Source organism: Eleutherodactylus coqui, chromosome 4 (genome assembly GCF_035609145.1).
Source record: "Eleutherodactylus coqui strain aEleCoq1 chromosome 4, aEleCoq1.hap1, whole genome shotgun sequence".
Classification (NCBI taxonomy): Eukaryota; Metazoa; Chordata; class Amphibia; order Anura; family Eleutherodactylidae; genus Eleutherodactylus; species Eleutherodactylus coqui.
In genome coordinates, this window is record NC_089840.1 from 127,979,386 (window position 1) to 128,004,601 (window position 25,216).

Here is a 25,216-nt window from a genome sequence, read left to right on the forward strand (position 1 = left end):
TCGGCGTACAACGCTGGGGAAAGAAGATAGCTGGCTCTATGAATGCATTTGTAGTCATTCTGAGGATTTCTGCCGATCGATAGATTTCCGCACTGCAGCGTATTTTCTTGCCAATATGCAGCGACCGACTGTGCTAACGGCAGAAAATATGCAGCTGAAAATCGGGACTCGATCATGATATTTCTTCATTCATGCGATTTTACGGCATGTAGGAGCATTCGTAAAAATGATAGAGTTGCGTGAAGAGGCCTAGCACAGACATTACACGCCAACCTAACAAAAAAGAAGAGAAATTGTATCAATTTGAGTGGAATTATATATATATATATATATATATATATATATATATATATATATATATATATACTCTTGATGCGTGCACACACAGTGTACATGGTATATTCAGTATATTGCTGTTTTTTTATCTTTGCTTATTTGGATATATCAGTTTACAAAGGGTAATGAGGCTTCAAGCATAATTTTACAAAGTGTAATGAGACAATTGTGGAATTAAACAAGCCAAGGAAGCATATTTGCAGACCGAATTACCAAATGGAATGGGGTCAATTGCATACTAATTAAAAGGATATATTTAAAGTATGTTAGATTTTGAGCACTGGATAACAAGCAGACGTGATTGCTCAAAGGTTTACACTAAATTTCTATCAATAAATCATATGGTTATTAATATATAATGTATATCACATACGTATGGGTAACAAATGATATTTGATTGCAGTCAATGTCTGACAACAAATGATGAGCCAATTTTATTCTTTTTGATGCATGATTTATGCACTGAATGGCCAGAGTAATATGTTCTAACTGTAAGGCCTCTTTCGCCGAACGTCAATTTAAAGCAAGGTTGGTGCGTCAAAAAATGATGTCTAAAGCAATCAATGGTTTCCTATGGGTTTCTTCAGATGAACGATTTTTCGATGAGCCAAAAGACAGCGCAGTAGGCGCTTTTTTTACATCAAAAGATAGGACTATGGGAGCCGGCTGATAAAGGTAGAGGGAGTGAAGGGGATGGAGTTTAGCAGCAAGATTTGCTCAAATGTATTGAAGAATAAAAAGGGACTTCATTGATTAGAACATTCCAAGGAGCCAGATTGAATGTCTCGGATCATTGTGACCTCCAATTACTCTCTAAACAGTTTCTTGTTTATACTTACTGTACTTTTGTATTCTAAAAAAATAATCACATATGATTGTTTATGCGCCTGTGTTGCATTTGCCTGATATCTTAGATGTTATATTCCTTATCTTGCATATTCCTATCATGCTAATGTTTCTTTGACCAATGGTAATAAATGAATTATAGTAGATTTGAATTATTGTAATTGAAGCATGTGCCCCTATAAAAACTGCTGCCTGTCAATCAATAAACAGATAACTTTGGATCACATCTCTAACTGTGTAGTTTGATGTTAATCTCCTGAGCTCAGCTTATCCTATAGGAATTTGGACCCCCAAAAGCATATCGTATAGCAAATATTGATGTTTGCATTAACAGTGGGACAACTCACCCGTTCATTCCTGCTCTAAACATGGTGGGTCTTTGACAGCCTACATCTGCCCACAGCAGCCGCAATAGGAGATGACTTAGATTGCAGCTATTAACCTTTTAAATGTTGCTGAGAGCGGCATTTAAATGTCCTGATTGATAGGGATTTGCATGTCCCGAATGAGCCCTAGTGATAAGATTGCGGGGATGTTGCTTAGGTGTCATGGCAGCCTGCAGTTTTCTGAAACCCCTCAGGGCTGCAATGATTGTTGGCCTATTTAAATATGCCTGTATAACCCAATACCATACCATGGCTGATTTCCCTGAAAATCCCAGATGAAGTAATGCTGGACTGCATAATGGCAGCTGTATGTAACCCCTTATATTCAATTAGCTCATCATTCGGGTTCGCCATGTGCCAGATTTGGCAATTCTGCTTTTACCATTGATCATGGAGCTAAAGAACAGAAAAAGATAATGTTGTGCAGCGCTATTGTGAACGAGCCCTTATACTTGTATCTAAACTTGGTAATTTTTCAAGCATGTTTATTTCTACAGAGCCGGGTCCTATCACTATAGTTGTAGTGGAATCTACTCATATATTATGAATGCATGACCTTTCCCTGCTTAATTAACATGGCTGTACGAAATAACAGCATTTCAAAGCTGAGCTTTTTGTTTCCACTTCAAATGTTCCACAAGTCCTCAGAATCCTATTTTGTAATGCCCCATAGAGACTCCACAGAGACAGATGTAGAGTCTTTTTTCAGGGGGCCAGTCCATTGTACTTAGTAACAGTTTTCAATAGCATTCAGCATAAAGGGCTTGAGTTTGCTTATATTAATACAACATTTCCTTGCTTCTAGCTGTCACTAGGATAGCTATATTTAAGGAAAACCTGGGTAGATCGGCACCCTGGAGGAACTTTTTAAATTCAGACATGTGAAAAATAAATAACAAATGGTGCATTGGATCAAATAGAATTGCTCATAGTAAAGATCTGGCCTGTTCCATTATTGTTCAGTGTCAGTTACTGAAATACGAAATCTACTGACGCAGTGATTTCAAGTCTCTCATCATTGTCATCTTCGGAGATCTACTCCATTTATTGATCGTATTTTAGCAGGAGTGTAAATAAACCTAATAAAATTCAAGCAAACACTCCGTATGAGTAACAAATCTCTAGGTATTTAATTTGTAAAGCGTTGTCTGGACAGGGCAACCCTCCTCAGTAAGGCTTCAATCACATAGACGCTTTTCTGCAGCAAATTTTCATGCATAAAAAATTGCGACTAATAGAACCATTGGTTTCCTATGGATACGTTCAGATGAACGATTTTTAGCTGTGCACAAAAAATTGCACCTAAAAAGATAAGACATCAGCGGCGGAATTCAGTGACTAAAATTTGCTGCTTCGCTCAAGGATAGATCTATTCTTAACCTATGTTTTGACTGAAAAATGCAACTAGCTGACAAAGAGTGCTATAAAAGTGTATGTGAGGGAGATCAGCTAAACATTACCATTGTTTAGGTAAAGCTGCTAAACAATGGCATTCACAGGAAGAGGGAGTGGGCGAGTCATGGTGGTACTGATACAGAATGTCACATGGGTGTATGTAGTGAGTTGAAGGTTTTGTGCTGCCCAGACGAAATAAAAATCTCTCTCTGTCTCTCTCTCTCTCTCAGCAACGTATTTTTTTGCAACATGCCATTCATTCCAAATCGTGTGAATGGGCAATTTTCACACTAATGAGGCTCAGGACTTAATCGTGTAAAAACATCCATTCACGTGATTTTCATGAGATTTTGCCAAAATGTTGTTTGCGCGGCTATGTTCTGCACGATTTTCACACCCATGTGAACGAGCCCTAAGTCTTTTGTTGTGGCCTTTACAGCAGCTGTCTGCTACACATCTGGTGGAAATGCCCTATGATTACACTTTATTGGTCACAAATAGTAGACCATATCAACAAAATATGCTCAACTCACATCAAAATACCCCAGTAAATATCCTCCTGTGGAAACCTTCCACCTATTTGCACCCCTCTAACAAAATCCTACCAACGAGCCTGATTTCTGCTGCTAAACTCCTAATCCCGCTTATGTGGCACAGATCTGAGGCACCTTCTCTGTCCCAATAGGCAGGGAGGGTTTCACAACTGTGCCACTTTGAAGAAATTGCAAACTGGGAAAATGTTACAAGACCCAAATTTTGAAGCATTTGGAAACCCTGGTACGAATACATCACTTCAAACAATTTCAGCTTGGGTCCATGAACTTCATCCCATGCGCTCTACTACGTCATACATTCCTCACATACTCTACTTTCCAATGCTTCCAAAAATCCATCCTCAGGTGAAACCTTGAATGTGTTTGGAGAATTCAGATAATTTTCTCATTTACCACATAACAGCGACAGAATCTTTTAGTCCTGATTGCCTTAGTTGATTACCTTATTACCTTATTTGTTTTGTTTGTCTTAAATCCCAAATATTAGTATTGCAGGGAAGTAATGACCTTTTGTATACTTAAATAATACAAATCTAATTGCAACTTTATGTTAACAACCTGAATTATTAGTAATGTAACCTGCATTTTCATTCCGTGATATACTCAATACAATAAGATTGTTTAAAAAAATAGACATTGTATAGCGGGATCATCCACTTGGGACCCCACTAAAAAGTGCAACTCTCACTCTGGCCATCCATAGGACATAAGTTTATATCCTGTTGCGTTAAGTAACCCCCAACCAGGATGTAAACATACGTCCTGCAACTTTAAGGGGTTAAGCATAAAATATCTGCATCTTCTGAGAAGAGTCTCTTTAATTGTAGCCTGAGTACTAATCCGAGTACTAATAATATGGTTCCTTTTCTTATATTGGGTAGTGAGTAATGTCTTGCCCTTTACATTTTGTCAACCATATACATTTATTGTAAGCAGGAATTACTGAAGAATTATCACGCTGACTTCCTTTTACAGCATGGCTTTATACAAGACCAAAGATGCTGAGCAATATTTATTGTTTTTTGTAAATTTCCTGGTTTTACCCGCAGAAAGGATGCACTCATAAAATTGTAATAAAAAGAAGGAATTAACTTTTCGGCTTCCTTAATGGCTGTGAATAATTCAGAGAAACGTAGCAGGTGATTGTGCTAAATTATACAAACAAGCTGAAAAATGTTACATGGACGGCGTTCTATTTCACTCCCTATTATCATTCATCTGATATTCCTGATGGGGAGGTAAATTGCGCATGTAGCTAATCTTGTCTACTTAGATTTCAATTACATTGTCATGCAAGACATCAGAATTATTTCCACTGGCTGCATATCCCTTGATGAGACATACAGGGCGTTGTGTGTTGTTACAGTTCAGAAACTAGTCAGGCCTCTTTCGCACGAACCATGCATTTTCACGCAAAGCACATTGCGTAAAAAATTCACTGCATTGCTGAGGTCTAATTCCAAAAAAAATTAGTGTTTTCTTGTCCATTCACAGGAGCGCATGGCGTGAATGGATGCTGCTGCGGCGCTAGGCAGAATGGCTTCTATTTAGCTTTAGTAGCTACATAGAAGCTAGTTGTCTTCTGCAATGAGCACCAGAGCAGGTAAACTCCCTTCCCCTCCCTTTTTTGTCCCGCTCACTGCGAATTTTGTGAAGAGATAGGTCATGGCCTATCATTCGACGATGTGAGGAAAAATCGCAGCTGAAAATCGCAGGCTGAATGCATTGGAATCCAAAGCTTCAGATGGTAGCGAGTTTTGTGTGGCATTTTCTTGGAACAAGCGTTTTTACATGGATATTTTGCCACAATAAAACGTCGGCCGAAAATCACTACCTTGTAAAACATTGGATTCCAATATATTCATTCACGAGGGAGATTTTTGGGCACGTGAAAAAAAATGCTGTGTCAAAACATCAAATTGCCAACCATTTTCGGTAGTTGATTTTTCTTGCAGTGTCAAAAGATAGGTCTTGATGATGAAAAACACAGGAAGCTCACATAGACTCCTATGGGAGCTGAAAAAAAGGGATAGAGAGAACACTGGGAAAAGAAGACAGATGGCTCTATTTAAGCTATAGGAAGGATTTCTGCCGACTGACGGAATTCCGCGCTGCAGCATATTTTTCATGAAATACGCCTGTGTGAATGAACAAGAAGGGATGGGAAGAGGTGTCATCTCTACTTAAGGAGAACACCCAAAAGGTGTGCGGAGACACCTAGTAGGTGAGTTTGTCGGGGGGGGGGGCATCATCTCTCCCCAAGAAGAGCACCCAGTAGGGGTTTGGAGACACCTAGAAGGGGAGCGCATGCTTCTCTGGGTAATATATACAAATAAAGAAGATGGAAAAATACCTCTGCAGCGCCACCTATTGGATGGCAGCATTCTTTCAAATCAATGTACGACTCTTTAAACAAGTCTTTAAAACTATGATTGGGAATCGGAAACCAAGCCAGAATCCATACACAGACAACTGTTTCAGGGGGTTTGCCCCTCATCAATGTGCAGTAGGTTTCTGGTTCAGCTAGAAAGAGGCCTATGACATGGGTCAGAATGGTTGTTGTCTCTCCTTAAGGAGAGCACCCAGAAGGTGTGTGGAGACACCCAGTAGGTGAGTGAGTCGGTGGGGGGGCATCGTCTCTCCCCAAGGAGAGCACCCTCATGGACTCCCCGTAATACAAACTCAGAAACTCTGTTCCTAGGAGCAGCCTAATGCATCATGCTTTACTCTATGGACTTTTTGCTGGGACCCACATGGTGAAAGCTATCAAGGAAGCGTGGCGCCTTATGAACTGCTTCAAGGACGCTTTATGGCTGGCAAGGAAATGACTTGCAGGAGGATGTCCATTCAGGACTGCCGGAGACTGGTCCTCAGCCTGCTCAGAGACTACTCTATAATGGACTGTCCCGGTATGGACGAAGAGCGGGAGTGATCCTCCTCATCCCCCTCCTTGGTGTTTCTGTCCTTCAATAAAGTTTCTGTTCTCTCCCTCCTTGACCCATCTCTCCCATGCCCCTTACTCCTAGCACTTGGCTGTCTGCTTGTTGATGGTTGTATGCAGGAATGTAGATTTTGTGTAATAGGGTAGTGTTGCCTTGTGAGATGTACAGTGGGGAATCAGTGCCCCCCCCCCTCCCCCCTGTGGGTCACACAAACACTCCATAGTGTGCATGTATGTATGAGGGGATGTTTATTAGACTAAATGCAAGTATATGTTTCATGACTGACTGTAATAAAGTATTGTTCAATCCAAAAAAACAAGCATTATTATAATGGCCTGTATAAAGGGTCGGACATTGACTTGCAGGAATGCTGTCATCCAATAGGTGGCGCTGCAAAGGTATTGTTCGATCTTCATTATTTGCATATATTACCTAGAGGAGCATGCATGTGAACAGACCTAGCATGCGCAAAAAGTACAGTACTATACGCTGATACGTGTACAATACTACCTCGTTCATAGCGCAAATGCATTGCTCTGAAATGTGTGCAATTGCACATATGGTTGTCTGAAGGAACCCTTACACTAATTGCCCATTACAATAAATGGGAGCATGGTTGCGTGTTTTTTGCACGTGCAAAAAAAAAAACTGTTCACATCAGCTGCACAACCATGCCATGTTTGAACAGGTGGGGCAGTCTAATAAGTACTCAGTAGGTGGGCCTAGCCTAATTAGTTCCCAGTGTTATTGATTAACACAACAAAATCGTGCTGTTCAGTGCACAATGTTGTTCGGGACAAGTGCGCATTTGCGCACTCCATTGAGTCCTATTGGGCCTTAAGTGCGTAAATGCACACAAAAATAGAGCATATTGTGGGCACAAAAATGCTCCATGTGAGGGAACCCATTGAAGCCAATGGGTTTTAATGGTTGCGGTTTCCAAATGCCAGTTTTCTGCTCGTAAAACAACACGCCAAATTGCTTGTGTACAGAAGGCCTTAAACACGCACAGGTGCGTAAAAATGCAACGCCTATTGAGCGTGCCAAAAAAACATGCAAGCATGCTCCCTTGGATTGCATGATAATTAGAGATGAGCGAGTATACTCGCTAAAGGCAATTGCTCGAGCGAGCATTGCCTTTAGCGAGTATCTCCCCGCTCGAGACAGAAGGTTCGGGTGCCGGTGCGGGGGAGCGGTGAGTAGCGGCTGTCAGCAGGAGGGAGCGGGGGGGAGAGAGAGATCTCCCCTCCGTTCCGCCCCACTCTCCCCCGCAGCTCCGTGCCCGCTGCCGGCACCCGAACCCTCTGTCTCGAGCGGGGGAGATACTCGCTAAGGGCAATGCTCGCTCGAGCAATTGCCTTTAGCGAGTATACTCGCTCATCTATAATGATAATCATGGCCGTATAACTGGACAAAACAATTTCAATAGGATTTCAGTGGTTTCAGTTTCACTGCTGGGATTTCTCCGCTGCGATTTGTAAGTCCAGGAAAAGATAGGACATGCTCTTTCTTTCTCGCACATAGTTAAACTACGTGCGGGGAAGTTCGGGCAGCCGCTATATTCCTGCTGTTAGGGTGCCTACCCACTAGCGTTTTTTTTTCCCTGCGAAATTCGCAGCATTTTTTTCTCTGCAGGGGTCTATGGGACTTGTAATGTTAAAATCGCGATCGCTCAAAATCGCGATTTCGCGGTAAATTGCGATTTTGCGCGATCGCGATTTTAACATTACAAGTCCCATAGACCCCTGCAGAGAAAAAAATGCTGCGAATTTCGCAGGGAAAAAAAACGCTAGTGGGTAGGCACCCTTATTCTCAAACTCTTGCTTTCTGGAGTTTGAAAAGCCAGTGAGGGAGAAAAAAAATTTGCAGATTCAGGCGCAACTACGCACACGGACGAATGCGGAACTTTGCTTATGGCTACACAGTGTAGTTGTGCACAAACAAGGTATAATTTTTTTTTTTTACCTTTCAAACTGCACGCCACTCTGTGCAAGTTTGAAAAAAAAAAGCAGGAAGGTAGGTCCTGCCCTATCTTTCTCACACGTAGTATTACCCACATGCACGAAAGATAGGGCAAGTTCTATCTTTTCTTGCTATTAACGTGCGAGAATACCGCTTGAATAATGGCCGTATAACAACACAAGATCTTGTAAAAGGTTGCAACGTGTTTCGGCACCATAGTGTGCCTTCCTAGAGTTATTGATACCTAAAATATGTGCATATTTTACATCCCTCTCCATTTTCTCCAGGACTTCATTAAGCTCATTCGTTATTAGAGTGTTCATCGTGAAAATCCAAAACATCTTTTTTCTCAGTTTGGAGAAGCATTGTGTTTCTATACATTCTAAAGGCGTTACCCGGAGGCGAAAAAGGTCACTATTGTGGTGGTCACAAAAATGTCAGGGGACTCTACGTTTCATGAATTTATTCCTAATATTGGATTTATGTTTTGAAATGCGTGTTCGTAAAGCATTTTTAGTCCTCCCTATATACAGGAACTACAAGCGATGTCTGAAGTACTGTGTAGAATCCTCTTGAGATTCAGCCCTATTTGCATGATATCAATACTGAGACTGATTTGCAATCTATTAGGAGCATTACAATGTTTTGTGCAAAATGTATTTCCTCGTTTTGATGAACGATATTTATCTTTTTTTTCCCCTTGGAACAACACCGGCATCCTTGACTTGGCATCACTAAGTCTCAGTAAAGCGCATGCTGCGCTCCATGAGCCAGGCATTTTTAGGGTGCATTCACACGACCGTATATCGGCTGGGTTTGCACTGCAGGGGAGGAGGCTGGAAGAGCCGGGAGCAGTGCACTGAGCTCCTACCCCCTCTCTGCCTCCTCTCTGCCCCTCTGCACTATTTTCAATTAGAAGAGGTGGGACAGGGGCGGAGCTAATTCACGGCACTTAGCCCCACCCCCGTTCCACCTCCGCTCATTGCAAATAGTGCAGAAGGGCGGAGAGGGGGGTGGAGAGGAGGCAGAGAGGGGACAGGAGCACTGCTCCCGCCTCTTCAACCCTCCTCCCCCTGCAGAGAGAGACGCAGTATATCGGCCAGGCATAAAAACCCAGCCGATATACTGTGGTCTGAATGCACCATTACCCTGTTGAAACGTACGCTGTGTTCCATTCAGAACGTCTCACGTGCAGACTCATGGATGCACACCCACCTTGACGTCACAGCTATCTGCGTCTAAAGCGGTGTGGAGAAACGATAATGAGTAAGTATGCATATTTGCTATTTATACGGATGTATTTCTACACTGATGTATGCTTGAGGAAGGCTCACTATGCTGCCCAAATGTGTTGTAACCCTTTATTTGTATTAAATCACGGCTAACTGAGCCTATTACCAAACTGTTGGTATTTTTCCCTGACCTATCGAGCGTGGAGATTTTCAACAGTATAGATGTTGCCGTGTTAACTTTTTGCCGCATTCCAAGACACATAACATTTTTATTTTCTGCCAATGGAGCTGTGTGAGGTCTTGTTTTTTACGGGACGGGTTGTAGTTTTTATTTCTACCATTTTGGGCTGCATCTGACTTTTGCATCACTTTTTATTGCTTTTTTTTGTTTTTTTTTAGAAGGATGCCATTTTTTTCTTTTTTTTACATCATACACTGAGTGGCATAAATACAATCATATTTTCATTGTTTGGGTTGTTATGAATGGGACCATACCTAATAGATCTATTAATTCTTTATTATTTTTCCAATAAAGGAGGTTATAATATGCTAGGTAATATGGTAGTCACAGAGACTTTCGTTAGGCCTCTAGATTCCATGGTTTCTCCTTGGCAACCAGCAATCACATTGCAGGGTGCTAATGAATCACAGGGGGAGAGACCTCCCTCTATTAACCATTTACATGCAGCAGTCAATGACCATAGATCCACAGCTGTGATCGGAGGCTTCTCCATTAGTAGACAGCTGAGCCCTGGCTTTTCTCGGTGCAGGACACCCATGCAGTGTTAAACCTACAATGCCAAAAAAACAAAATATGTACATGTCCATTAGCAACCACCATAGTCCATTAGCGACCACCATAAAAAGTTGTATTGGTGGTTACTATTGGGCTAACCACTTAGATGCCATGATCAATAGCGACCGCAGCATCTAAGTGCCCACACAATTACCATAACATGTATGTATGCCATTTGGTGGAAAATATGCCCCACAGATGACATCTGTGTATGTAATTTTGCATTAAGGGGTTAAAAGGTGTTAATAACCCTCTCTACCCTACACTTTTGAGGCACATGGAGTTGCTAATGTACTTTTAAAAAAATAAATAACTGAATAACCTAAAAGTACCTTAAAACGTTGACACTGATAAAATAAGGTAGAGTCACCTAAGAAATGTTTTACTGACACCTTGTTATGTGTTCTTGCTGTGTCTGTGGAAGGTGGAGAGGAGCCGGGCAAGTTGGCTAATGGACCTATCCATTCCGATGGTTTGGTGGTCATTTACATACCACGCGGGAAGAGCACTAAAGCGGATTTTAAGCAACTAGAAGTACTGAGGCTAATAGAGGTAGAGATCTAGTAATTTGTTTTGGCACATTACATGTAATGACAGAGTTCCTTTAATCCTTGGGCTTGGATCCATAATATCTATCACAATAGTTGTTTATGTTCCTTTAACATGCCAATCAGATGGTCTTAGTTTACCATTTATGAATATTTCAGTGTTCCTGAATGTGCAGGTACATATCTATGAATATCTATGAATATTGGAAAAGTAGCCATCTAGAAGAAGGTTCAGGCTTCAGAGGAGATAATTCTTTCTCATTGTGTTTCTGTTGTAGAATTGCTTGAAAAAGAACAGTTCTAAACTTTACAAATGACAGTAATTGGTATTCTTGTTGGATACATTACTACTGCTAAAGCATTGCTAGGATATGAATACCATGAAATCTGCATAATTATTACCTCAGTCTTTTAAATGAATACAACTAAAAGGTGTAGAGGATTTCATTACCACTTCAAACTATATAAAATAGAAATTTTCAGCATATTGTACAGCATATTGTACACGACACTAAGAGCTGACGACTGTTATCCCTCGCACAATGAAAAAGGCCGGTTATTTTTTTCTCCTAAAAATTTGGTGAAAAGACTTAATACTTACAATACAGTGCATGCATTTTGTCCAATTCTGTATTTTCCATGTTCATGGCACATCATAATGTACCAAGCTCACAATGTCTATTTTGAGTCACTGACCTCTATATGAGTGGCCATTGGAGTATCATGTTTATGCCAGTAGAGGACCAAATTATAATTCTCCAGGATACAGATAGTAGAGGAAAGATGTTTAAGGGGTTTTCCAGGGAAAATACTAATGATGTCCTATCCTCAGGATAGGTAATTGATTGGCTATGAGCCGTCGCTCGGGACCCTGACCTGTCAGCTGCTTGTGCACTAACTGACAGCGCCGCAATTATACAGGGGTCAGAGCAGACGCAGCAGAAGTCTCTGCTCTGACCTCCGTGTAGTGACTGCCTCTTGTAACTGCAGTCATGTCTCCCATTGATTTCAATGAGAGCCGTGCTTGTACTTACAAGCACCGCCTACTACACAGGCATTGGAGCAGAGACTTCTGCTGCTTTCACTTTGACTCCTGTGTAATTGCAGCGCTGTCAGTGGGCATTCCATCAGCTGATCAGTTGGGGTCCTGAGTGACAGACCCCAAGCAATCATCTACTGTTGACCTATCCTGAGCATATGTCATCAATACTATATTCCAATGAAAACCGCTTTAAATGTGTAACCCAGGAAAGTGTCTGAATCCATCCATCCATTCATCCTAAAATACAGCTCTGAAACCTCCGGCAACAGATTCCACAAGACCTCTGAAGTCATACCAATGGTACCATAGCATGGCTACTCAATTTGCATAGCACTCCCAGCTATTCAAAGTGAATGGCAACAGTTGCAATAGGCAAGTAGCATAGCTGGACATAATGCACCTTAGCTATCAATGTAGCATGTTGGCAATGCTACATCTGTATCTGGTACAAAGACATTAGCAGATGTGGGGCCTCCATAAATCGGACCTGTTTTTCCAGCACATCCCGCAGATGTTCATGGAAATCTGGAGAATTTGGAGGCCAAGTCAACACCTTAAACTTTGTCATGTTCCTCAAACCATTCCTGAGCAAAGTTTACAGTGTGGCAAGAACATTATCCTTCTGAAAGAGCCCACTGCCATCTGAGAATACTGTTGCTGTGAAGGTATGTACTTAGTCTCCAACAATGTTTAGGTAGATGGTACATGTCAAAGCAACATCCACCTGAATACTAAGATCAAAGATTTCCCAGCAGAACATGACATTGCTTTTACTGACTTGCCTTCTTCTCATAGTGCATCGTGGTGGAAGAACAGAGGACCAAAGCTACTATGCCAAGTGTCCCAACCGATGTTCACTGGGATGGTTCCTACTATCAGTGTAGCATTGTTCTAGTCTTCACTGCAATGCAGATCCAGCCATAGTAATTCACAACAATGCGTAACAATTAGAGATGAGCGAGCACCAAAATGCTCGGGCGCTCGTTACTCGGGACGAAATTTTCGCGATGCTCGAGGGTTCGTTTCGAGTAACGAACCCCATTGTGGTCAATGGGTGACCCGAGCATTTTTGTATATCGCCGATGCTCGCTAAGGTTTCCATTTGTGAAAATCTGGGCAATTCAAGAAAGTGATGGGAACGACACAGCAACGGATAGGGCAGGCGAGGGGCTACATGTTGGGCTGCATCTCAAGTTCCCAGGTCCCACTATTCAGCCACAATAGCGGCAAGAGTGGGCCCCCCCCTCCCAACAATTTTTACTTCTGAAAAGCCCTCATTAGCAATGCATACCTTAGCTAAGCACCACACTACCTCCAACAAAGCACAATCACTGCCTGCATGACACTCCGCTGCCACTTCTCCTGGGTTACATGCTGCCCAACCCCCCCCCCCCCCCCCCCCGCACGACCCAGTGTCCACAGCGCACACCAAAGTGTCCCTGCGCAGCCTTCAGCTGCCCTCATGCCACACCACCCTCATGTCTATTTATAAGTGTGTCTGCCATGAGGAGGAACCGCAGGCACACACTGCAGAGGGTTGGCACGGCTAGGCAGTGACCCTCTTTAAAAGGGGCGGGGCGATAGCCCACAATGCTGTACAGAAGCAATGAGAAATATAATCCTGTGCCACCGCCATCTGGAGCTGCACACGTGGGCATAGCAATGGGGAACCTATGTGCCACACACTATTCATTCTGTCAAGGTGTCTGCATGCCCCAGTCAGACTGCGGTTTTTTATAAATAGTCACAGGCAGGTACAGCTCCGCAATGGGAATTCCGTGTGCACGCACAGCATGGGTGGCTCCCTAAAACCCACCGGCTGTACATAAATGTATCCCATTGCAGTGCCCTGGACAGCAGAGCTAACGTCAGATTAAATGCAGGTGGGCTTCGGCCCACACTGCATGCCCCAACCTGACCGGGGTTTTTAATTCATAGACACAGGCAGGTACAACTCCCTATTGTGAAGTCCCTGTGGACCGACAGCATGGGTGGGTGCCAGGAAGCCAGCGGCGGTACATAAATATATCCCATTGCATTGCCCATCACAGCTGAGGTAATGTCATGTTTAATGCAGGTGGGCTTCGGCCCACACTGCATGCCCCAGTCAGACTGCGGTTCTTTATAAGTAGACACAGGCAGGTACAACTCCCTATTGTGAAGTCCGTGTGGACCGACAGCATGGGAGGGTCCCAGGAAGCCACAGGCGGTACATAAATAAATCCCATTGCATTGCCCAGCACAGCTGAGGTAATGTCATGTTTAATGCAGGTGGGCTTCGGCCCACACTGCATGCCCCAGTCAGACTGGGGTTCTTTAGAAGTGGACACATGCAGTTACAACTCCGTGTGGACCGACAGCATGGGTGGGTGCCAGGAAGCCACCGGCGGTACATAAATATATCCCATTGCATTGCCCATCACAGCTAAGGTAATGTCATGTTTAATGCAGGTGGGCTTCGGCCCACACTGCATGCCCCAGTCAGACTGGGGTTCTTTACAAGTGGACACATGCACTTACAACTCCGTGTGGACCGACAGCATGGGTGGCTCCCTGGAACCCACCGACAATACATAAATATATCCCATTGCAGTGCCCAGCACAGCTGAGGTAATGTCATGTTTAATGCAGGTGGGCTTCGGCCCACACTGCATGCCCCAGTCAGACTAGGGTTCTTTAGAAGTGGACACATGCAGTTACAACTCTGTGTGGACCGACAGCATGGGTGGGTGCCAGGAAGCCACCGGGGTACATAAATATATCCCATTGCAGTGCCCAGCACAGCTGATGTAACGTCAGCTTTAATGCAGGTGGACAAAAAACTAATTGGATTACACTGTAGGCGAGGGCCCCAAAAAATTGGTGTACCAACAGTACTAATGTACGTCAGAAAAATTGCCCATGCCCAACCAAGAGGGCAGGTGAAACCCATTAATCGCTTTGGTAAATGTGGCTTAATTTGTAACTAGGCCTGGAGGCAGCCCAGTTAAAATAAAAATTGGTTCAGGTGCAAGTTTCAACGCTTTAATGAGCATTGAAATGTATAAAAATTGTTTAGAAAAATTATATGACTGAGCCTTGTGGGCCTAAGAAAAATTGCCCGTTCGGCGTGATTACGTCAGGTTTCAGGAGGAGGAGGAGGATGAATATTATACACAGATTTATGAAGCTAAAAGGTCATGAGAGTGTTACCCTGCCTGTGCTGTACATGCTGCCTGATCTCCGCGCCTCCCCTGCTACCTCGCCCTCGGAACTGCGCCTTCGGCCACTAGCGCTGTTGGATGGGAATTTTACCATCAGTTTGTCCGCCAGGGTCCTGTGGTATAGCATCACTCTCGAACCCCTTTCCTCTTCGGGTATGAGAGTGGAAAGGTTCTCCTTATACCGTGGGTCGAGCAGTGTGTACACCCAGTAATCCGTAGTGGCCAGAATGCGTGTAACGCGAGGGTCACGAGAAAGTCATCCTAACATGAAGTCAGCCATGTGTGCCAGGGTATCTGTATGCAACACATGGCTGTCCTCACTAGGAAGATCACTTTCAGGATCCTCCTCCTCCTCCTCCTCCTCCTCCTCCTCCTCAGGCCATACACGCTGAAAGGATGACAGGCAAGCAGCATGGGTACCCTCAGCAGTGGGCCAAGCTGTCTCTTCCCCCTGCTCCTCATCCTCCTCATGCTCCTCCACCTCAACGCGCTGAGATATAGACAGGAGGGCGCTCTGACTATCCAGCGACATACTGTCTTCCCCCGCCTCTGTTTCCAAGCGCAAAGCGTCTGCCTTTATGCTTTGCAGGGAACTTTTCAAGAGGCATAGCAGAGGAATGGTGACGCTAATGATTGCAGCATCGCCGCTCACCATCTGGGTAGACTCCTCAAAGTTTCCAAGGACCTGGCAGATGTCTGCCAACCAGGCCCACTCTTCTGTAAAGAATTGAGGAGGCTGACTCCCACTGTGCCGCCCATGTTGGAGTTGGAATTCCACTATAGCTCTATGCTGCTCATAGAGCCTGGCCAACATGTGGAGCGTAGAGTTCCACCGTGTGGGCACGTCGCACAGCAGTCGGTGCACTGGCAGATGAAACCGATGTTGCAGGGTGCGCAGGGTGGCAGCGTCCGTGTGGGACTTGTGGAAATGTGCGCAGAGCCGGCGCACCTTTCCAAGCAGGTCTGACAAGCGTGGGTAGCTTTTCAGAAAGCGCTGAACCACCAAATTAAAGACGTGGGCCGGGCATGGCACGTGCGTGAGGCTGCAGAGCTGCAGAGCTGCCACCAGGTTACGGCCGTTGTCACACACGACCATGCCCGGTTGGAGGCTCAGCGGCGCAAGCCAGCGGTCAGTCTGCTCTGTCAGACCCTGCAGCAGTTCGTGGGCCGTGTGCCTCTTCTCTCCTAAGCTGAGTAGTTTCAGCACGGCCTGCTGACGCTTGCCCACCGCTGTGCTGCCACGCCGCGCGACACCGACTGCTGGTGACATGCTGCTGCTGACACATCTTGATTGCGAGACAGAGGTTGCGTAGGAGGAGGAGGAGGAGGGTGGTTAAGTGGAGGAAGCATACACCGCCGCAGATACCACCACCGAGCTGGGGCCCGCAATTCTGGGGGTGGGTAGGACGTGAGCAGTCCCAGGCTCTGACTCGGTCCCAGCCTCCACTAAATTCACCCAATGTGCCGTCAGGGAGATATAGTGGCCCTGCCCGCCTGTGCTTGTCCACGTGTCCGTTGTTAAGTGGACCTTGGCAGTAACCGCGTTGGTGAGGGCGCGTACAATGTTGCAGGAGACGTGGTCGTGCAGGGCTGGGACGGCACATCGGGAAAAGTAGTGGCAACTGGGAACTGAGTAGCGTGGGGCCGCCGCCGCCATCATACTTTTGAAAGCCTCCATTTCCACAAGCCTATTTGGCAGCATCTCCAGGCTGATAAATTTGGCTATGTGCACGTTTAACGCTTGAGCGTGTGGGTGCGTGGCGGCGTACTTGCGCTAGCGACGGCTGGACGGTGCGCTGAGAGACATTGCTGGATGGGGCCGAGGTCAGCGGAGTTGAGGGTGTGGGTGCAGGCCAGGAGACGGTAGTGCCTGTGTCCTGAGAGGGGGGTTGGATCTCAGTGGCAGGTTGGGGCACAGGGGGAGAGGCAGCGGTGCAAACCGGAGGCGGTGAACGGCCTTCGTCCCACCTTGTGGGGTGCTTGGCCATCATATGTCTGCGCATGCTGTTGAGGCTGGTGGTGGTGGCTCCCCGGCTGATCTTGGCGCGACAAAGGTTGCACACCTCTGTTCGTCGGTCGTCTGCACTCTCAGTGAAAAACTGCCAGACCTTTGAGCACCTCGGCCTCTGCAGGGTGGCTTGGTGCGAGGGGGCGCTTTGGGAAAAAGCTGGTGGATTATTCGGTCTGGCCCTGCTTCTACCCCTGGCCACCGCACTGCCTCTTCCAACCTGCCCTGCTGCTGCACTTGCCTCCCCCTCTGAAGACCTGTACTCAGTAGGCATAGCAAACCAGGTGGGGTCAGTCACCTCATCGTCCTGCTGCTCTTCCTCCGAATCCTCTGTGCGCTCCTCCCTCGGACTTACTCCAATTACTACTACCTGAGTGATAGACAACTGTGTCTCATCGTCATCGTCCTCCTCACCCACTGAAAGCTCTTGAGACAGTTGCCGGAAGTCCCCAGCCTCATCCCCCGGACCCCGGGAACTTTCCAAAGGTTGGGAATCGGTCACGACAAACTCCTCCAGTGGGAGAGGATTCGGAACCATTGCTGCCCATTCTGGGCAGGGGCCCGAGAACAGTTCCTGGGAGTCTGCCTGCTCCTCAGAATGTGTCATTGTAATGGAGTGAGGAGGCTGGGAGGAAGGAGGAGCAGCAGCCAGAGGATTCCGAGTTGCAGCAGTGGACGGCGCAGAATTCTGGGTGGTCGATAGATTGCTGGATGCACTTTCTACCATCCACGACAGGACCTGCTCACACTGCTCATCTATATATATAAAGCTGAAAGCCCTCACTGACTCACTGACTCACTCACTGACTCACTCACTCACTGACTCACTCACTCACTGACTGACTGACTGACTGACTCGCCAAAAGTTTTCCAACTTCCCGATGTCGTAGAAACATGAAATTTGGCGCAAGCATAGATTATCTCCAAAATAGGAAAAGAAATTGGGTCCCAACTCGATTATTCAATTCTAGCGCAAAAGAATTGGCGTTGAAATTTAATTCACATAATCTAAATCACTCACTTCCCAATGTCATAGAAACGGGAAATTTGGCACGAGCATTGATTATGTCATAAATAGGAAAAGCTAATGGGTCCCAACTCGATTGTTCAATTCTATGCGCAAAAGAATTGGCGTCAAAATTTTACGTACTAAATCTAAATCTCTCACTTCCCAATGTCATAGAAACGTGAAATTTGGCAGGAGCATTGATTATGCCATAACAAGGAAAATCTAATGGGTACCAACTCGATTATTCAATTCTATGCGCAAAAGAATTAGCGTCCAAATTTTACGTGCGGAATGTAATTTTCTCACTTTCCGGTGTCATAGAAACGTGAAATTTGGCACGAGCATTGATTATGTCATAAATAGGAAAAGCTAATGCGTCCCAACTCGATTATTCAATTCTAGCGCAAAAGAATTGGCGTCGAAATTTTACGTGCGGAATGTAATTTTCTCACTTTCCGGTGTCATAGAAACGGGAAAATTGGCACGAGCATTTATTATGTCATAAATAGGAAAAGCGAATGGGTCCCAACTCGATTATTCAATTCTAGTGCAAAAGAATTGGCGTCGAAATTTTACGTGCGGAATGTAATTTTCTCACTTTCCGGTGTCATAGAAACGGGAAATTTGGCACTAGCATTGATTATGTCATAAATAGGAAAAGTTAATGGGTCCCAACTCCATTATTCAATTCTATGCGCAAAAGAATTAGCGTCCAAATTTTACGTGCGGAATGTAATTTTCTCACTTGCCGGTGTTATAGAAACGGGAAATTTGGCATGAGCATTGATTATGTCATAAATAGGAAAAGCGAATGGGTCCCAACTCGATTATTCAATTCTAGTGCAAAAGAATTGGCGTCGAAATTTTACGTGCGGAATGTAATTTTCTCACTTTCCGGTGTCATAGAAACGGGAAAATTGGCACGAGCATTTATTATGTCATAAATAGGAAACGCTAATGGATCCCAACTCCATTATTCAATTCTATGCGCAAAAGAATTAGCGTCCAAATTTTACGTGCGGAATGTAATTTTCTCACTTTCCGGTGTCATAGAAACGGGAAATTTGGCACTAGCATTGATTATGTCATAAATAGGAAAAGTTAATAGGTCCCAATTCCATTATTCAATTCTAAGCGCAAAAGAATTAGCGTCCAAATTTTACGTACGGAATCTAATTTTCTCACTTTCCGGTGTCATAGAAACAGGAAATTTGGCGCGAGCATTGATTATGTCATAAATAGGAAAAGCTAATGGGTCCCAACTCCATTATTCAATTCTATGCGCAAAAGAATTAGCGTCCAAATTTTACGTGCGGAATGTAATTTTCTCACTTTCTGGTGTCATAGAAACGGGAAATTTGGCACGAGCATTGATTATGTCATAAATAGGAAAAGCTAATGGGTCCCAACTCGATTATTCAATTCTATGCGCAAAAGAATTAGCGTCCAAATTTTACGTGCGGAATGTAATTTTTTCACTTTCCGGTGTCATAGAAACAGGAAATTTGGCACGAGCATTGATTATGTCATAAATAGGAAGACTTGTCACAGAGACGGAAAAAGTCTATAGACTAAATTATTTGGCCCTTATCACAGTTATAGACTAAAATGTATATACTTTAATGGAAATTTAACTTAAAAACATGAATGGGCTCACACACATGCGTATCGCATGGACGAACAAAACAACCACACAAAAACACAAAGGTCGCCTCTTCCTTATCTCAGGAAACTTATGGAGGCTAGAAAAATCAATATTGATAAAGGACTACTAATGTTATGTCCTCTATTTTTTATTTGTATCACATAGGAGGTAGGAGGAAGGCTCTATCTGCTGTAGGGCGCCTGTAAGTATAATGCCCCCCGCAGAGTATTTTAGGTAGGGAACCTCTTCCTAACAAAAATTCGCCCCTCTGTGATTACAATATAGCGCTTAGCGCATGACGAGATGGTTCAAATAGGAGAAACTCCAAGAGAACTAGACCCTTATGCGCAAGAATTACGGCGCAGACCAGGGTTATTCAATTGCAGTATGCTCGGCTCAACGCGTTTCCCCACACGAATGTGGTTCATCAGGAGCACAAATATTTTGAAGAAAGAATGATAAATCAGGATGATAACTGATTCTGCTTTTTGTTGTTTTTTCGTGATAAATAGATATTTTAAAATATTAGAACAGGGTGGCTTGGGAAAGCGCAATTTATGTGCTCGATCATATATAGACTGGATCACAGCATCTGATTTATTCAGGACAATTTCGAGCACTAAATCGCCATGGCGTATCTGTATAGCCAAGTTCTTGGGAAATCCACACAATGGATAGCTATAGTGAGAAATAACAGTACAGCTAGGGCTGAATGCGATTCACCACAAAAAGCCCACAAGTAGATCTTGCCCAGAACTAGGTATTGATTGCCGCAGGCAAAAGAAGTTGTTGCAGAGATAAATGCAACAGCCCCAAAAAGGCTAATAAGCCCTAGAGATTTTTTGACCCTTATTTGGTGTATTAGCTGCAGATGGTGCAGCCAATTTCAAGAGTCAGCAGCTCATGAGCAGCAAATGGTTGTTGCAGAGATAAATGCAACAGCCCCAAAAAGGCTAATAAGCCCTAGAGATTTTTTGACCCTTATTTGGTGTATTAGCTGCAGATGATGCAGCCAATTTCAAGAGTCAGCAGCTCATGAGCAGCAAATAGTTCTATCATAAAACCCAGTGAGGGTATTAGAGGAGCTATCTAATAGAGCCTGCAAGTAGATGTCAGATATCTAATTCGCCAAAGTATCCCTAAAAGCACCCAATAATAGAAAAACAAATAAATAAAAGGATAAAGCCTGTGGCTCTGATGGTGAGCCACAGGAGTAATGCTGGATTGACTGGAAGTGTGCCCATATATAGTAACTTACTGGAACGCCCCAAGGGAGGGGATTGTAATATGGCCCAATCACTGTTGTCCAGAAAGGACAGGGGCCGGACTATCATAATTATACTATGTAACTCGATCGTAGTGCAACTAGAAGGATGCTGACTCACATCATCACGCCGGTCATGTGATCGCTAGGTAGATCACATGAATGGGAACAAAGTCCCATTGCTAGTAAGGGCAAAGGAGCAGTTCTGGCAGCTGTGATTGCAGATGACAGAAACAGAAGAGGATAAATAGCAGCAATAAACTTTGCACTTTAATTGTATAGTTTAATAAAGATATTAATATTGTATATTCTCAGATTTAGAAAATAAAGAGCAATATGTAGTTTACGATAGGTCTTGATATTTTAGCAATTAGATAAACATAATCCAGTAAGGCATACTAATAATGATGAAATTGATATTAGATAATCAGACAAAATGAATGATTCCCATAATAGGGTATTAAGAAGCCGAGCGAAGGACAGGGGCGGTTTGTCAGAATCTCAGATATATAAGTAACATCGAGGAGAGTATATCAGATGATTTTTCATTATAAGAAGCAGTTAAAGCATAGGCTTTCGTTCAAGCCAGAAGGACTGAGGCTATTCATACGAAAGATCCAAGATGCTTCTTTCTGCAAAAGGCGTTGATCTACATTTCCTCGTCTACCGTGTGTGCGCAAAAGCTCAATGCCTTGAAATTTTACGGACTGTGCATCCCCATTGTGTGCCAGCCAAATATGATCCGCAAGAGGTGTGGATTCGTGTCTTTGGATGTTACCAACATGACCAAGAATCCTACGGCGAAATTCCTGGATTGTCTTTCCAATGTAGTTTTTCGGGCACGGACACGTAGCCATGTATATGATATTTCTGGTCTTGCAATTGATAAAGTCATGGCAGTTGTACGTGCGATTAGAGACAGCACAGGTAAAGGAACTTGACTTGTGGATAAATGGACAGGCAGCACAGGAGTGACACGGAAAAGTTCCTCGTGGTCGATTTGACCCTAACCAGGTCATTTTGGAAGCATCAGGTGATAAATGGCTTTTGACGAGGTGGTCTTTTAGATTATGACCACGTCTGTATGTTATACACGGTTTAGGGGAAATGTAGTCTCTGATGTCATGGTCATTCTTCAGAATGTCCCAATAGTGAGATAATATCTCACGTATCTGGAAGCAGGCGGTGTCATAGGTACCTATCACTCTAGAAGAGTGATCGGTAGAGCGTATTCGTGGTGTTAGTAGTTTGGTACGCTGTTGTTGAGACGCAAAGTGGTAAGCCTGCAAAATTGTTTCTTCGGGGTACCCTCTTAAACTAAAGCGTTGCATCAGTTTTTGGCTCTCTTGATGGAATGCAGTTTCATCGGAACAATTCCGTCGTAAACGAAGGAATTGTCCCTTCGGAATACCACGTTTTAAGGGGAGGGGATGGTGACTCTGCCACCCCAATAGACTATTGGTAGCAGTCTTTTTCCTATACAAGGTAGATGAGATGGTACCATCCTCATTTTTGGAGATCTGAATGTCCAAGAAGGGTAATGTAGTAGAGTTAGTCTCACTGGTTACGCGTAGGTTGAGGGTGTTGGTGTTTAATACGTCGACAAAAGAATCGAAGGAGGTGGATGTACCTTTCCATAGAATGAAGATATCATCTATGTATCGTAACCAGAGTACGATGTTGTCTGACCATTGTGAGTTATTGTAGATGACCTTTTCCTCCCACCAGCCCAGGTACAGATTAGCATAGGATGGGGCACATGGCGTCCCCATCGCTGTACCCCTGAGCTGGTGGAAGTACTCGGAGTCAAACACAAAATAGTTGTGTTTAAGAATAAACTCTAGTAGGTCAATGACACACTGATTGTGACTCTCAAAATGTACACCTCTTTGCTGGAGAAAAAAAGATACTGCCGTCAGGCCACCTTCGTGAGGGATAGAGCTGTATAGTGCTTCAATATCCAATGATGCTAATATGACGTCTGATTCAATAGTGATGCCCTCGAGGATCCTCAAAATGTCCATTGTATCTCTGACATATGACCTTAGCGATAAGACATAAGGACGTAAGATCTTATCAACATATAAACTGATGTTCTGGGTAAGATTATTTACCCCAGAGACAATGGGACGTCCCTTGATGGGATTCGTACCTTTATGTACCTTCGGTAATGCGTAAAATGTAGCAATAGTAGGAGACGAAGAGTACATAAAGCGATATTCGTTAACGTCAATATTGCCACTGGTCAGTTTTTGTTGCAACAAGTTACGTAGCTGCATTAGGAACAGATTAGTAGGATCACTCGAAAGGGTGCTATATGTAGCAGAGTCATTCAAAAGTCGGCGACACATGTCCACGTATTGTGCTCTATTAAGTACTACCACATTACCCCCTTTATCCGCTTGCTTTATAATGATCTTAGGGTTTTTTTCCAGAGTTTTTAACGCCTTGATTTCTCCTTGAGTCAGATTAGAGTTTGGTTTATGATTGGTAGTTAGAGTTTTCAGATCATTTTTCACGAGCATTGATTATGTCATAAATAGGAAAAGCTAATGGGTCCCAACTCCATTATTCAATTCTATACGCAAAAGAATTAGTGTCCAAATTTTATGTATGTAATCTAATTCTCTCACTTCCTGATGTCATTTTATATGAAGGAAACGTCACATGGTTACCTCCACGTGGTGTTTCCTGGGTAACGCAGAGAACTATGCAAAATGGTGAACATATGTTTTTCCTCAGTATCTCTAAAGTAACCACGACTTCATAAGATTTTTCGTGTGAACACCAGATAAACACCAGTACCAAATTAACTCGGGCGAAGCCGGGTATATCAGCTAGTTTTCTAATAAAGGTCTACCGCGTGGACCCATTAATTGTGAGATGAATGTGGGGACGCCAGAAACGTGCCTCTCTCCTAATCCCGCAGCAGTCGGCTGTGATACACCTGGATCAGGAGCTCGGCCTGTGCCCACACCCTGACATGGGCCTCCGCGTCCTCGCCCGCGTCCACGTCCTCTAGGCCTACCCCTACCCCTCAGCATGCTGTATTACCAGTAGTGCAGAAACAGAACGCTGTAATTAAATGTGCCGCTTATTGGCCTGTGGTTGGAAGCTGACTTCGCTTATGGAACGCACAGCAGAGGCAGGAAAGAATTTTGCGCAAGCCTGCTGTAACACTTAGCTGGCTGCGTATGAATTAGGACAACTACCCCCAGCAGAGACGCAGTACAGTCTGGACGGTCACAGGCAGCCCAAATAGATTTTTTTTCCCAAATTTTTTTGAAAAGCCCACTGCCTATATAGACTGGATATGTCTTTCACTGTCCCTGCCTCACCACCACTACTGGCCGTGGACTATGTAAAATTACTGCAGACTGTTTCACTCTGGACAGGATGACAGCGGTGATGTAAGAGGCAACGCAGAGCCAGAAAATAATTTTACGCAAGCCTGCTGTAACACTTAGCTGGCTGCGTATGAATTAGGACAACTACCCCCAGCAGAGACGCAGTACAGTCAGGATGGTCACAGGCAGCCCAAATAGATTTTTTTCTCAAATTTTTTTGGAAAAGCCCACTGCCTATATAGACTGGATATGTCTTTCACTGTCCCTGCCTCACCACCACTACTGGCCGTGGACTATGTAAAATTACTGCAGGACGCAATGCTCTGCACGGCCGATATACAAAAAAAAATAAAAAATGTGCAACACTGCAAAAAGCAGCCTCAACAGTACGGTCAGATGTGGCCCTAAGAAGGACCGTTGGGGTTCTTGAAGCCTAAAATCAATCCTAACACTCTCCCTATAGCAGCTCCGGCATCAGCAGCACTTTCCCTGATCTCTGTCAGAATGCATCTGTGGCGAGCCGCGGGAGGGGCCGATTTATATACTCGGGTGACACCTGATCTCGCCAGCCACTCACTGCAGGGGGGTTGTATAGGGCTTGAACGTCGCAGGGGGAAGTTGTAATGCCTTCACTGTCTTTCTATTGGCCAGAAAAGCACGCTAACGTCTCAGAGATGAAAGTGAAAGTAACTCGAACATCG